Source organism: Oncorhynchus mykiss, chromosome 3, assembly GCF_013265735.2.
Source record: "Oncorhynchus mykiss isolate Arlee chromosome 3, USDA_OmykA_1.1, whole genome shotgun sequence".
NCBI classification, from domain to species: Eukaryota; Metazoa; Chordata; class Actinopteri; order Salmoniformes; family Salmonidae; genus Oncorhynchus; species Oncorhynchus mykiss.
In genome coordinates this window covers 24,385,799-24,395,205 of record NC_048567.1, presented here as the reverse complement: position 1 = coordinate 24,395,205, position 9,407 = coordinate 24,385,799, and the positions used below count along the sequence as shown (strand labels likewise).

Below are 9,407 nucleotides of genomic sequence, written 5' to 3'. Positions count from 1 at the left end.
AACACCTCTTGGAAGCCATTCTGGCGTGCCTTTGGCATTAAAATGTGTGTAATTGTCTCGCAGAAAAATAGAACTCTATCCCAGGGTTAGGTTTTCAGAAGACTGAGGCGGGTTTTCATCTAACTTTTTACCTGGGCTTTGCTCCTTTCATTTTTCCAAAATGGACCCCTATGCACTTGCTGAGATCTGAGATGATTTGATTCGTATAAGGCTGATAAGCAATATGGTGGAACATCCACATAGCCTATCAGAGGATAAGGTAGAGCTATTACCATATTTGATTGCAGATGTCTAATATGATCAGATCTCCACAAGTGCATAGGGTGTAGGGTCTAGGGGTCCTTTTGGGATTGGGAACATGTGTTGAATAAAGCCAATCAGGTAGTGGCTGTAGTACATGGCTCTCCATCTCTGTTCCTGGAGAGCTACCTTCCTGCAGGTTTTCACTCCAACTCTAGCACACCTGATTCTAATAATTAGCAGGTTGATAAGCTGATAAGTTACAACTGGGGTTGGAGCGAAAACCTACAGGAGGGTAGTTCTCCAGGAACAGGGTTGGAGACCCCTGCTGTAGTATTATTTCATACCTCTAGGTGTCAGAATAGACGTGGAATACTGATAAGTAAACATTTGGTAATACTGTGCAACTGTAGGCACCCACACATGATGTCATATAAGTGAATGTAATACTGTGAAGATGCTGTGCCTGCACTTTTTGAAGAAAAATGGTGCTATCTATAATCTTAAAGGGTTCTTCGGCTGTCCCCATGCAGTAGGAGAACCATTTGAAGAACCATTTATTGTTTCCAGGTAAAACCGTTTCTACAGAGGGTTCTACATGGAACCAAAAAGGGTTCTTCTATGGGGACAACCGAAGAACCCTTTTGGAACCCTTTTTTCTAAGAGTGTATATTTCCACCAGAGGGCCTGGTGTTTACCTCACTGTATTAGTAAATCAATGTATAGGCCTACGGGCTGTTTTGATAAGCCTCATGGTGGGCCTAAATGAAAAATACATTATTTGGTTAAATATGTTACTATGAGAGTAGGCTTACTTAAAATGTCTGCTTTTGTTTTTAGGCCACTGCACTGTTAAAGAGGAGACATCTAGACAGCACACACAGATATAGGCTTCACCTCTGTGGTAGTCCTCATGCCCGCCAGATAACCAGGTTTCCCCCCACAACCCCCTCCCCTGAGTCGGTGAACCAAAACTGAAATCTATTAAGAAAAGTAGGTCAACTGTTTGAGACATAAGATATTGTCTTACCTGCATAACTTCATGACGTGTCGGATTCACTTGTTTCATGTGCAGTTGGACTACATGTGCAGCTCCCACAACTTTATGCATCAGTCAGAAGTCATCCTTCGAGACTGGCTGCTGCATGCTTCAAATACACAGACAAATAGGATATTTGTTTTATTAAACTGCAAATAAATGCCGTTAACTCCTATTGTGTTGTGTAATCGATTTCATAACATTTCAGTGAATAAACAATGTGTAATTGTGCATTCTCCAGATCTATAATCAGATTATGAGGATTTATAAATAATGGTTTCTGATCATAAGGGGATGGGGAGTAGCTCATGAGTCTATGGCTGGCACTTGGGGAGAGAGAGATAGAGACAGAGATTTTAAAACTGATACAATTAATTGTTTTAGACACTAGGTAGGTTTTTCAATTCATTGTAAAACAAAACTGTAAAAATGGACCAATATTATCAATGTAATTTAACTGTCATAAAAGCCTATACAATATTAGAGGCACAATATTATTTTGATTATGAGGTCAAGAGATTTAGTGTTTTTTTTTTTTATATGTAACAGTCATGCACATCCCCAAATTGTATACTAAACAATAAAAAATGAACAATAAACATTACACTCACAAAAATTCCAAAGAAATAGTCATATCAGATGTCATATTATGGCTATATACAGTGTTGTAACGATGTGCAAATAATTAAAGTATAAAAAGGAAAATAAATGAACATAAATATGGGTTGTATCTCTCTCTCTCTCGCTCTCTCTCTCCCCCTCTCTCTCTTTGTCTCTACATGCCAAACTGCAGATGTTAAATGAGTGGCCGTGATTCCTCCTCTCTTTTAGGATCTATCCTCAACAACACAGCGAAGAGCCTTGGGAGTATTTGAGAAAATGTGAGAAAAAAAAATCTTAACTGCAGCTGTTGGGGCTGATCGGGCGTAAAGGACGAGCCACTACCAGGTAAAGAAACGATGTGCTGTTGTAAGACGAATGGGTTTCTCTAACAACAAGACAGGGGTAAATACAGCTAAATGTGTCCAATGTTTCTCATGGGACTTAGCTAAATGCATGGGTAAATGTACGGATACAGTGCGTCTCCATCAAACATGGGCATGAATGAAAACACTGAATTATTATATTATTCGACCTACCCAACTGCAATAGTTATTAATTGCTGTTGGAGTAATACAAATGTAAAAGTAAAATGTAGTTTCAAAATTTGCTATACATTTTTTTTTTTTAAACATTGGGAAATACAACACAGACTGTTGGTAAAAATATAATCCAAGATATTCAAATAAAACACATCTAATTGGTGTTTATTTATTAAGGCTTGGTTAATTGGACGTCATGTATTTGAAAGTGGCACAGTGTCTGTATGATCGTCCATCTTTTACGGATTGTGGACTGATCAAGGACGTAATAATTTAGCCTATTAGAGTTTGCAGACAAGGGATGAAAGGAGGTTTTTTTATGTATATTGCTTGGGCTTGGTCGGTTCTGAAACCAAATGAGGCATAAACAGACCCAGTGAAGGGCTGTTCTCACCTCTGCCTATTTCAGTCATTTTATGTCATGATAAATGTATTATCCCCATTTGGCTTTAGATTGACATTTGTTTTACATGCAAATGTTGCATCTCATTCAATATTATACAGATTTTTAGCTTTGACCTTGACAATATCAGATATAAAAATGTAGCTCTTGTATACAAGCATCTCTAAAACGTGTCTGTAAATAGTGGTATAGTAACATTCCAGGCCAGTGATTATACTTGCTGCCTGACTACTGCACTTTATTGATTAAATTATGAAATGCAATGTTTTTCTTTTCACTGACTGTCAATCAGTAAAGGGGCAATCAGCAGTAGAAACTATTACTAATATGACAGGCAAGACCCAGATGCAGACACAGGAGGCAGATGGTTGCAGTTGAAGATGTTAAATAATCCAAAAATAAGTAGGAAAGAGAATGGTCGTGGACAGGCAAAAGGTCAAAACCAGTCCAGAGTCCAGGAGGTACAAAGTGGCAGACAGGCTCGAGGTCAAGGCAGGCAGAATGGTCAGGCAGGTGGGTACAGAGTCCAGAACAGGCAAGGGTCAAAACCAGGTGGACTAGAAAAAGGAGAATGGAACATTGACATGGAACATACAAGACGATCTGGCACAGAGACAGGAAACACAGGGGTAAATACACTGGTACAGAGAGACGGGAAACACAGGGGTAAATACACTGCTACAGAGAGACGGGAAACACAGGGATAAATACACTGGTGGAAACAAGCGACACCTGGAGGGGGTGGAGACAACAACCAGGACAAGTGAAACAGATCAGGGAGTGACAATTACAAAACACCCTCCCCACTGCTGTTTTGGTAAAAAGCTGAGGGATGGGGCTGGAGAAATGTAATGTGAAAATAAAAATCATAAACAGAGATATGAATATAAAGAATGACCATCCATTGTATAATAATTATAATTTAACCAAGTTTTGAGGCTTGTTTGCATTTACTTTGTTGAAAAACATTGAAGTAAAACAAGCTTATATTTTAGGTTCTGATGGTGTACAACAGTTGAACTTAGCTTATGAGGCATTTATAAGTTATATTCTTTAATCAATGGGTACATATCATTACTTTATAAGTCCAACAAAAATGTATGTCGGAACTGCTGATTGCCCCTTTAAGATGTAACAGTGATATGGCACATAAAAGTTCTGAGTTACTCCTTATAGACAGCTGTACTGCCTCAGTTAATAATGCAGCTTGTGATTCATCAGTGAATATCTGTAACAAGGTTATCAATCTTATTTGAAAATGTCCAATAGTGATATCTGAATTGATCATTTTATCTGTGTTACTCTGCAGGGAAACTCACAGACTGAGCCCCCATAAGGGGTTGAATGTCAATTGTTATTAAAGGGCACTCAACCACTTTACTTGAGAGCAATGTGCAGCTTTTCCGTCCTGATTTTGAGCATGATTTCTGAAGACCGGTACACCTCAACAAGCATTGACACATAGTTCAACTTTCATATTGATTCTCCCTCCAGAGCATGGCAAGTCCTCTGGAGAAGATGGTGGCCCAGAAGAAAAACGCCATCGAGGCTGTGATGGAGAGTTTTGAGGTGAGGGGCTGAGGTGTGAGGCAGCCGCCCCTGTCCTACGACTAGCCCTGGACAACGTGAAGAGCAAAGAGGTCTGCTATGTCAAAGAGCAGTTCCTGGCGGTGAGGAACAAGCTGGACGTACTGTTCACCCAGCTGGAGGATAATGACTGTGTGATTAGGAAGGGCCGGCTGGATTCCCAGTACTTCTCGGTGGAGGAGAGCATCAGGAACCAGTTCCGGAATTACATGGACATTCTGGAGGCCAAGCCACAGTTTCAGGAGGTCAAGAAGAGGCTGTTTCTGGAGCACCGGTGGGGAGATGAACCTGTATGTGCTGTATGATGCTCTGATGGGCACCAACAGCTTTGGGGAGTCCATCTTGGAGGTGGTGGAGAGGTAAAGTGTTCTTAACCATGCTAAATGAGCCTTTATGCACCGGTGGAGCATGGCTTTGTTGAGTATTTTAGTTTCAGAACACTTGGCATGAATTTGAACTGTTCACTTGTGATTATGGAAAATAGGATGCTTACTTTTATTGTTATTAACAACAGTTTAGTGGTTGGTTCTCCATATGTCTCAGGTATGAGGCGAGAAACAGGCGCCTACTGGAGGACTTCTATGTGAGGATGAAGGAGATCCTCTACCTGGGCCTACTTGCCCTGCCGGGCCACTGTGCCCTCACCAGGAGACCAGATGAGGAACAGGAAACCATCCATCACTGGAGCACCAAAATCAGGGAGGTGGAATCAAAGATGAAGGCATGCATCGGGGCCTGCGTAGCAGCCTTCCCTGAACAGGCTTGCCTTGATGCCCAGCATATTCTCCAGGAAAAAGAGGAACGCAATCTTCAGGACACGGCTCAGGAAGTACAGGAATTCCTCACCAGGAAATACAACTGGGTGAGCTGGTCGGTCCGACTGGTCAACCACTCTGGCAGCAACTATTGGAACTGGCGTGCCAGGGACCACTTCCAACAAATGGCCGGTCAGAACTTGTTTGAGGGGCTGCAGGTGAATGATACCTTACCTGGTGGTTTCCTACAGCACCGGTCCCCAACCGGTGCCACGCGACTGCATCCGACAACTGATGGAGGGGCCAGAGAAGAAGGGCGGTGCCCAGGCCATGATGGAGGTCTTGGGGAAGCAGATGGTGAGGTTCGTGGTGCATGCTGTCAGTAACCACAAAAAGAGTTAGGCCAACTGGAGCTTCCCGGAGGACTGCCACTACTGGGAGAGGCACAAGAATGTGGCGCTGTGTGTACACTCATAGTGACGCTGATAGAGGTGCAACAAGTCAGACAAACAGGGATCATTATGTTATCAACCTGAGGGGTTATTCTAAATTCTGAATTGACCACCTTAAAGAGGATGTGTGGGGAATTATGGTAAAATTGTGATGAGGTTTTGTGAATATACCATGCAGTTTGTCCTAGCAAGAAACTTTGGTTGCAATTAGATTCACTGTATTGAAATCTGAATGTATTGCTAATTTGAGGCCGTGTTACATAGCCCAGTGTTTGCAGAGTATTTAATTAACTGTATATGCATTTTATTATAATTGACTAACTCCTACCATAGCTTATGACCAGATGTTACTCAATACTCTCTCATAGTTCAATAGCTTAACTCAATGGATCGTGGATGTGAAGTGATGTTGAATTGACTAATCTTTCTAATTCGTACTAATTCAGTCATAATAAAAACATCATCTAAATTCTACATCTGTCATTATGCTTCGTGACAATAAACGGCAACACATCAGCTGTTATTGGATGTATATATGAGTGTGTCTTGCCTGTCTTGTTTATACATGTTGATGTCTATTGCCATTAACACAAGCTAGTGCACCTGCACTCACCGGGGCCCTTACTAATTGAATTGATATTTACACACAAGTCAGCATTTCCTGCCCACAGCTTTGGTTTTATAGTCTATGAATAACCTTTTGCTGCGCTAATATGCTGAAGACGAGCTCCACAATGCTTGGATCAGCATGATGGAATCACTCATTAGCCGTGTTGGAGGTGGAGAGTGGTGGAGAGTGGTGGAGACGGCCAGCAGTTCTGGGTCGGTGGAGTAGCTATAGGTTTCTGCCAGGGCTTTAGCCTCAGTGCTACGCTATCGTTAATCAAGCCTGTCAAAATTCATTGAGTACAGTCTGTAATATACAGTGCAGTAGGAAAGATATATATTTTAATCATCCCCTTATCTTCCATGCAGCCTCTCTTAATGTGTGTATGGGATGTGTGAGGACAACAGGGGTTAGGATCTTTCTTGTTGTTTACTAGGGTGGCTTTATGGGATAACATTGCTACTCTCTGACGGTTGAGTTTCATAGTCAAGGGTATGAGTTTCATAAGAAGGGTCTCATTCATCATACATTTACCACCATTGAAAAACAGGTGGTGTTGAAAAGAGATCAAAAGCTGCAGACCAATGGGTATGTTAAATAGTCACAATGAAAGAGCACTTCTCTTCAAACACACCACAAACCTGTCCTGGAGACTACTGGTGAAATGCAATGCAAAAAAGTTTAATTACATTACCAACTTTTCCTCAGGGAAGTTGGGGTAAACATGGCATCCCTGGACGTAATTGTGCTCTTCATGCAGCCTAGCATAGCTTGCTATAATATATACAGTGCCTTCGGAAAGTATTCAGACCCCTTGACTTTTTCCACATTTTTTTACGTTATTACAGCCTTATTCTAAAATGGATTAAATAAAAAAAATCCTCAGCAATCTACTCAAAATACCCCATAATGACACAGTGAAAACAGTTTTTTAGAAATACCTTCTTTACATAAGTATTCAGACACTTTACTACTGGACTCGAAATTGAGCTCAGGTGCATCCTGTTTCCATTGATCATCCTTGAGTTGTTTCTACAACTTGAATTCAAATGATTGGACATGATTTTGAAAGGCACACACCTATATATATATATATATAAGGTCCCATAGTTGACACTGCATGTCAGAGCAAACACCAAGCCACGAGTTCACGGAATTGTCCGTAGAGTTCCGGGACAGGATTGTGCCGAGGCACAGATCTGGGGAAGGGTACCAAAACATTTCTGCAGCATTTAAGGTCCCCAAGAACACAGTGGCCTCCATCATTCTTAAATGGAAGAAGTTTGGAACCACCAAGACTCTTGCTAGAGCTGTACGTCCGGCCAAACTGAGCAATCGGGGGAGAAGGGCCTTGGTCAGGAGGTTACCAAGAACCAGATGGTCACCCTGACAGAGCTCCAGAGTTCCTCTGTGGAGATGGGAGAACCTTCCAAAAGGACAACCTGCAGACCAATAAGGCTGTAACTGCAGCACTCCACCAATCAGGCTTTTATGGTATAGTGGCCAGACGGAAGCCACTCCTCAGTAAAAGGCAGATGACAGTCCACTTTGAGTTTGCCAAAAGGCACCTAAAGACTCTCAGACCATAAGATAATATTTTATCTCGTCTGATGAAACTTAGATTGGACTCTTTGGCCTGAATTCCAAGCGACACGTCTGGAGGAAACCTGGCACCATCCTTACGGTGAAGCATGGTGGTGGCAGCATCATGCTGTGGGGATGTTTTTCAGAGGCAGGGACTGGGAGACTAGTCAGGATCAAGGCAAAGAACAGAGCAAAGTACACAGAGATCCTTGATGAAAACCTGCTCCAGAGCGCTCAGGACCTCTGACTAGGGCGAACCCTAAGCACACAGCCAAGATAACGCATGAGTGGCTTAAGGACAAGTCTCTGAATGTCCGTGAGTAGGCCAGCCAGAGCCCTGACTTGAACCTGATCTAACAACTCTGTAGAGATCTGAAAATAGCTTTGCAGCAATGCTCCCCATCCAACCTGACAGAGCTTAAGAGGATCTGCAGAGAAGTATGGGAGAAACTCCCCAAATACAGGTGTGCCAAGCATGTAGCGTCACACCCAAGAAGACTCAAGGCCGTAATCGCTGCCAAAGGTGCTTCAACAAAGTACTGATTAAAGTGACTGAATACTTATGTAAATGTGATATTTCACTGTTTTTGTTTTGTCATTATGGGGTATTGTGTGTAGATTGATGAGGAAAACAAACAATTTAATGCATTTTAGAATAAGGCTGCAACATAACAAAATGTGGAAAAAATCAAGAGGTCTGAATACTTTCCGAAGGCAAGTATTGAAATAATTGCAACTTCTCAATTCATAGGTTATTTGATTTTGTGTTTTTTTGTTGACGTTTTTTTAATACAGGATTGTCTCTACTGTAGGTTGGTGGTTAGTTCAGGTGTTATTGCAGAAACCATACAGCTTAAGCCCATGGTACCTCTTGTTTTCATTAGTGGTTCTGTGTGCTTTCCTGGGTAACATCCATTGATCCATGGAGCTCTACTACTGCATGAAGAGCTTTCCCTTTGAAAGCACGTGAATTCCAACTGCCACTATGGAACGACAAAAGCTTCTGTTTGCTAGGCTGCTCTATTGAGGGAATCTGTGTTGTGGTGAAGGAGCCAAGGTTACCTTGTTCATCTGTTTAAAAAGATTATCTGGATTTCTCCATCATGAATGAGAAGTGCTACTCTGACGACAGAGGGCGCTATCAACAAACAGATCAACAGTCTTCTCTAAGACTCTCAGAGTTACAGGTTTTGCATGGTGATTCTCCACAATCTACAGCCGTCTCAAAGTAGTTAGCGATTACAATTTGAGACTATTTAGCATATATTGTGCATGACTATGTTTGACTTTTAATACCAGATGATTTGCAATATGTGGTAAAATGTTAAACCTTTCCAAACCTGAAAATGCTTGATATTTATTTTCACTTTCATAAAGAATTAGAAGATTCACATAATTCAACAGGACCGCATGTAGCTGATGTAAGCAGTGGTCCCTGTCTTCCATCTCCAAATTTCCCCTAGATACGGATGAAATAGAAAAGAAGTGACGGCTGACATTTCCATTGGAATCTATGCCTATTATACTTCCACTCTGTGGCAATCAGCATTGAGTAGACAGGATACAAAATCCATCATGTTGTTTCCACAGAATGGCTG

General features: G+C 41.6%; 1 pseudogene; it reads left to right on the top strand.

Annotated features, from left to right (window-relative positions):
- Positions 1 to 4,090: 4,090 nt before the first annotated feature.
- LOC110515008 lies at positions 4,091 to 6,165 on the top strand (annotated as a pseudogene).
- Positions 6,166 to 9,407: the final 3,242 nt, after the last annotated feature.